Genomic DNA, 7,658 nt, shown 5'->3' with positions numbered 1-7,658 from the left:
TTCTTTTAAGTGATGTAACATGTGGGTCTTATGGATTTATAATATTGTCATGTCATGTCAATAAAGATGCTCTTTCTCTCTTCATGTTAATTTTAAAATTTAAATAAATTTTTTATAAATTTCAGAATCTAAACTATATTGTGCCAAAAAATTTAGATTAAATCACCAAAATATGTAAGGATTTAGATTATTTTTATGATTAGACCTTTATAATTTTATAACGTTTTAAAAAAATTTTATAAGTTAGACTATATTGTGCTAACGTTTTCATTCTATTATTGAATAATTTTAAAAAAGTTAATAAAATTTTAAAGGCCTAATTATAAAAATAATCTAAATCTTTATATATTTTGACAATTTAATTTAAATATTTTTGGCATAACATATAGTCTAAATTATGAAATCTTCAAAAAAATTATTTAAATTTTAAAATTAATATAAAAAAAGAGTGCACCGTTATTGACATGGAATGAAATATTATAAATTTGTAAGACGCTCTAATTGCCACATTACTTAAAAAAATTTCGAACTATGATTTTTTTTTTAATCTTTATCTTTGATTAACTAATGATAATGATGTAAAAAATTATAAAACTTATTATATTAATTAACCATGCATGCAAATCACAAATCACTTAGTTGGTACTTGTTTAGTGTCAAGAGTCATGGATAGTACTAATAGTTATTGTTTTTTTGTTAGGGTCAAGTCTTTGCTGCCGCAGGTAATCTGGTCTGAGTAAATATAACTGTAGACTCTTTTCATTCTTGCTAGCAATAAATTAATCTGTGTCCTTATTTTTCCTTTTTTTAATGTTATTTTCATCTAATATGCTTTTAAGATTTTTTTATTATTATTATTCAAGATCTGATAGCCAGCAATATAAGATTATTGTCATAGTTTAGTCACTAATAAAACATTTTTACCTTATTTAACAATAAATTCTAACAGAAATATAATAAGATATTAATTCAATTTAAAATTAGTTTTATATTTTTATCTATTTTGGCAAGAAACTCACTAATACATTAAATTTAAAGCTAATTTTCATATATATATATATATATATGATATTTTTTTTCAAAATTAGATATAATATTGTAATTAATTAAACAAAATTAAAAATGTTTAATTACCAAATTATAACTAATAAATGAAGATTTTGTGCGCACAATGAAAATTAATTAATATAAAATTCAATAACCCTGGAAAATTTACCCCTTCATTGCCTTTCAAATTTCATGGGTAAAATTTTCCAAGGTAATCGAATTTTATATTAATTAATCTTCATGGTGCTTACAAAATTTATTAATTATAATTTAGTCACTAAACATTTTTAATAATAAAATAAAAATTATGAAATAAAAAAATAAGGAGATGCAACAAAGTAAAATAATCACAACACTATTATTACAATAGTGAACTTATACTTTATTACAAACTAAAATTGTTTCAATATTTTTTATAATAATAATAATAATAATAATAATAATAATAATAATAATAATAATAATAATAATAGTTAAGAAGTAACTGAAATTAAAATAAAAATAATTTAAATATATATAATTAAAAAAGAATGGAAAAAAAGGTAATAAATAATCTTAAAAAAAGAAAGTTTGTAAAAAAAAAAAAGAATGGGTCCATGTCACTGTTATTATAATATGTATAAAAATTCCTTTCTTTAATATTAAAAAAAATTATGTTATGAATTAAATTAAGTTAGACAATTATTTATCTTTTAAATAGTTATAATTTTTTTTAAAGAAAAGTAATTAATTTTTTTTAGTTGAATAACTAAATTACTTTAAAGCAATATTAATATTTTACGGCAGATGCATTTAAATGTTAAAGTATATAAATTTTATTATTTAATATATATAAAATCTATAGGAAATAGTCATAAATGAAAAAAAAAAATCATCTAAGATGAGTAATTCCACACCCCAACAAAGTAGAACATGTCAATCCAAAATCATCAACACCAGAGTTTTTTTTTTAAATGAAATAGATTAACAAATGGGCATGTTTAGTGCACAAAGGATCTAAAAAAATTAATTAAATTTCAGTAAGGTTATTGACGATGCTTCTTTGATCCTATTAAAAGATTCCCACAACAACCAAATTAATTATGTTTCCTTGTTTTTTAATCCATTTTCTTTTTTAATGAGTACTTTCTTTTTATTTCTCTCCTGTTAATCAAATTTTAATTTTCACTTTAGGCCTATATGTGCTCAAAATCCTTGAAATATAGCTGATTAGATTGCTTACGCCAATATTTAGAATGCGCCATATATATATATATATATATATATATATATATATATATATATATATATATATGTTCTGTTGCAGTGGTTAGCTTAGCTATTTACTGGATATCTTTTAAAATTGTACAATGCATATTTTTCTTACATATGAAAGTGAAAACACAACAAACTCTAAATAAGATATTATATGACCACACCATACATATGCGGTCAGATTGGATAATTAGCAATTTTAGTAATTTTGCTGGTTAATGAAATTATATACGAGCCAATAAGGAGTTAGTTGGATGTTTAACACTAAGGTCCTGAGATGGTAAAATTCTAGCTAGGTTTGAGTTGGAGGGACATCAAATCTCATTACTTGTCTTCTGAAATTTTCAGGTTAGTTCTGAAGATTATGAGTGATTAGTTTGATAGATGTAGGATACACCTAAAAAAAAAAAATTCTTGCAAAGAAGAACAATATTCTCTATTAAGAAGAACAATATTCTCTATTAATCTTCCACCTCATAGGACACCTCAACAATTTTAATCATCGTTATAGCATCAGGGCCAAGTGGATCTTTATTTGATGCTTCCCAAGCCAATTTTTATTAGAAGATCAAGCTAAATATTGTTACCATAGATCACATCATTAGTATATACACCAAACCAATATAAGAATTTTATTTTATTTTTCCTATATTATAAAAATTAGCTATAAATTGAATGTGTCAGCTTTCTATTGTGACGCCCCTCACCCGTCTACAGTGTAGCCGAGTGAGGAGTGCCACATTCGGTGCCGGAGCACCCTATCTTGTCTTATCATATTCATTGTAAATTTTTAATATCATTTAAAAACAAGTATTTCATATGTGGAATTTTTTTTTATAACAATTTATTTCTGTGGATACCCGGACAGAGCCTCCTCTATTTAATTGGCATCTGGCGGGTTCCACTAGTTACCTGTTAATAACAATTTCATATCTCTACATGTCATATCATGTCATTTCTGCTCATACAATTTCAAGTTCATTCATTCATCTAGAAATTCATATGCAGAAATTCATAACTTTATTTACAATCCAAAATATGTAATTACAATTTTTATTTACATCACAAACTAGTAATTACATCATGATTATACACAATGAACCAAAATACTAGTCTATACATGGGCCCTACTAAAATAAAAAAGACTGGTGAGGTGACTCTGGACTGTATGCAGATCTGGTCAACTGCGGCCAGAACACTACTGTGGCAGCTACTGCTGTGGCAGCTGCTGATCTCCAGTACCTACGCGATGGAAAATCCAACGCGATAAGCAATTTGCTTAGTGGTGCATAATCTTAAAGCAGAATAACTAAATAATTTAAAATGACGATAATATGTGTAATTTCATAATTCTAGGTCAATGGCATATTTTATAACACTTTGGAATCAATATATTTATCAGGATCTTATCTATGCATATATTTTATTTTCAGTCTCCTTAAACTCATATCAGTGAATTTATCATCAATTCTAAGACATTTATAAATTTCCTACACTTTGGGAACGGTTAAATTTAACAGTATATTTTCTGTTCATTTCTTATACAGTCTAAGTCATTTATAACTTTTCTGTACTTTAGAAATAAATTAATTATCAGTATCTTTTGTGGGTATTAATTTTATTCTCTGGCTTTTTAGACTCATATTAGAGTCTTTGGAATCGTATCAGTGTAGTTTATGTCATATCGGTGTATTTCATGTCATATCTGTATATTTGTGCCTAAGTAACCTATAACAAACAATAATGCTAGATACACGGGAGTATACAGGTTAGACAGCCATATGTCTACCATGTATACATCTGTCAGGCACAAGGCCAGCTGTCAGACACGAGGCCTGCTGTCAGGCTTGTAAAGCCAAAAATAAGGTTAGGCACAATGGCCAATGGGTAGGCATATAGCCTGTAGAACAATCATATCAGACATATATTGTCGGTTCATGATTTGCTCTATAAGCAGTACTGCTATCTGTGGTCTCTAATTGGTATACCAATCGATCCAACTATACACATATTAAGCACTTATAGTTTTATTATTTCATGCTATGTACTATTAAGGGTTCACAACATATTTTTATTTCACTTCGTGTACTACCTATGCTTTATACCATTTCCATGTTATTATAATGGGAACATAGGTCCCAAGCACTTATTCGTATAACATATGTATTTATCACTCTCATTATTTTATGTCATGTACTATACATATTTATAGTATTGTTATTTCATATATGATGGAAACATAGTTTCCAAGTGTATTTTCCTATGACTTATGTGTTTAGCAAACCATTTAGGTAAATTTACATTTTATGTATCAACTAATTTCATGTCACCTTGTAGTGGGAAAGTAGGTCCCACATACCTATTTCATGTAATTTAGCATGTAGAGACTTATTAGGGATAAGTTCTTACTAAAAACAATTTAATTCAAGAACCTTTCTTTAGGTTCAGTTTCACTGTTTTGACTTTACATATCACATTGAGCAATTACTCATTATTACTTATTTTTTTTTGAAATGTACATATCACTTTATGATGGGAAAATAGATCCCACATACCCTTTCATGTGGTTTAGTGTTTAATGGCTTGTTAGGGTTAAATTCCTACAATAAGATAATTTATCTCATGGACCTTTCTTTGGTTTCAGTTTTTGTGTCATACTTTTACCTATCCATATGATCAGTTTGTAGCCACTGTTTGGCCACACTTCCTTCATGAAACCTCTATGTCTTATCTTTATTTTCCATTTTGAATCATATCAATATGATTTTTAGAACTCAAGTTATGGTCGGATAACTATAACTGACTCATTCCCAGATTCTGGTTCCTTAACTAGGTAGCTTTTGGACTTAAATTTTACCTAATTAATGGAAAAAGTTGCAGTCACTTTTATGCATGGTGATCTTCATAAAAATTGTTACCCTATTTCTTACGATCATTGAGAAATTTGTATTATAATTTTTCAAGTTTTGTGGAATTATTTATGGCCAATTAACTGACCTGGGTTCATGTACCCTGTGCTAATAAGGGCTCAGCTCAAGACAGTGATTGCAAGTCACTTTTTAAGATTCTTAAATTCATAATTTGAGGACAGTTCCTAAAGCAAAGTTGTAGCCCTATTTCTTAGGTTTCTGGAAAGGTATGGCGCATCTCAATTGGATTTTTCTAGTGGGAGTTATGACTAAAATACTATTCTGAGGTCAAGCAAAGTTTGGTCAGATTGCAGGTTTTGATGCAGTGAGTTATTCTAACTTTTTGACCTAGTTCTCTTATTTTCTGGGTTTTGGTCAAAACACCAATTTTGTAGGTCTGTGTCTTGTGGACATTTTGCCACTAGTTTCATTATATTTGAGTTCTTGTAGACCAAGTTATGATCATTTTGCCAAAACTGGTCTGGTGAGGTTAGGTTCAGCAGTTTCTGGGTAACCTAATTCTGGGCAGTTTTGTGACCCAAGTTAGGCCAGCAATTTGGTTTGGTTTTTGGCATTTCTGAGTTTAGTGGTCTTCATAAAAATTGTAGCCCTATATCTAAGCTTTCCAATGGTATCAAATTCAAGTCATTTGGACCAATGTAGAGGGAGTTATGACTTGTTCATTTGGTCATTTTCTGGGTTTGGTGCAGGGTAATCCGGATTTGGGCAGTATTTAGGTCAAGTTTTGGACAAAATTTGGGCATGGTTTCTTCATGGAAAATGGGCTATTTTGGGTCTAGTTTCACCTCCAATTGGCCTCATACCAATTGGAGTCACATATTTTCAGTTATGGTTCAAAACTCTTGCTGGACTCATTGAGTCCCAAAACCTGCAGAAAACAAGCACTCCCAATTTCAATTTCCTCCATCTTCCTTACTTCAATTGGCATGTATAGCACTTCTATAAGCAACAATCTCAACTCAACCAAGTCAATTTCAAGCATTTACATAAAGTCCCCACATCATATACATAAACCCTAATTCCAATCACCCAATTTACACAAACTCAACTCTTTTACACTTCTTATCATATCAACTATTCAAACATCCTTATGGAACCATTTTTCATCATTTAAAAATATCAAACCTCACAAGATTCATGGCTGCCAAAATTAGGGTTCTTCAATTCCTTTTTATTTGTTTTCATTTTCATGGAATACTCACTCATCTCATCATTCTTACAAGATTTAAAGAAGAGAGGGAGTGGTATTTTTGCACTTACCTTGTGACCCAACTTGCAAACTTCAATTTCTCTTCTTCAAATGGGTATCTTAAGCTTCCTTATGGAGTGGAGAGAATTATTTGTGAAGAGAGCTATGGGTTTTGATGGGTAAATGAAGAGGAAATCAAGCTTTAAGCTTGATAACAATGGTGGGGAGGGAGAGACCAAGGGAGACGGCAAGGAAAGAGAGAGAAGAGGAAGAAGAAGATGGTTGGTGGGGTTTGGTCTCTTGTGGGAATTTATATATATACATTTATGTGTACTTAATTTTTTTTTTAAAATTTCATAAGCCTTTTCTTTTCTTTTCTTTTCTTTTCTTTTCTCATTTTCCAATTCATTTCATAAATTTTTAATTTATGTTAATTATTTTATTCTCTCAATTTTTAATTTGAAATTTAGGTCAAAATTCACCTCTGGGGGGTGAAATGACCAAAATGCCCTTCGGGGTGCATATCGGGTTATTTTTATTATTTTTGTATCAATTAATAAATTTTATAAATTTTATTTTATTTTCTCTAACTTTTCTTTAACATCTTTAATATCATTTTTACCTAAATAAACCTTAAATTTGAGTCCCAAAATTATTTTCTATATTTATTAAAATTTTATTTATATTTATTTCATTAATTTAGGTCTCTTCACTATAGTTTAAGTGTAGTTTTAGATATTCTGACTATCTGAATAGACATTAGTCGCTGGAATAGTAGAATATACGGACTACCTATGGTGAGGGCGTTTCAGATGTGATATAGTCCAATAAACTTATACTAAAGTAAGTTAGCTAGCATGCCACATAAGCAGATATATACTTTCCGTAAATTAATTTCAAAATTTATATGAAATTGTTATAAAATTTGAAATCTAAGCCTATTGTGTCAAAAAAGAAAGTTTTAGATTTGATAGCCAAAATATACAATGTTTAGCTTATTTTTTATAATTAGGTTAATTATAAAAATAAAAAATTGGTAAAACTTATTGTATTAATTTTTTTTAATTATGTTAGCTTAAGTTTTATATGGATAACGATATCATCATTGCATTATTTAAAACATTCATTTTTTACCATTATATTGAATATGTAAAATACTTTCTTTCAATTGAAAATAAATCTCATTGAAATTTTTTAAAATAAATTAAGTCAGCTAGCATGCCACGTAAAACAGATAT

The sequence above is a fragment of the Hevea brasiliensis genome, chromosome 4 (assembly GCF_030052815.1).
Source record: "Hevea brasiliensis isolate MT/VB/25A 57/8 chromosome 4, ASM3005281v1, whole genome shotgun sequence".
NCBI classification, from domain to species: domain Eukaryota; kingdom Viridiplantae; phylum Streptophyta; class Magnoliopsida; order Malpighiales; family Euphorbiaceae; genus Hevea; species Hevea brasiliensis.
Note: the sequence above shows the minus strand (reverse complement) of the source record.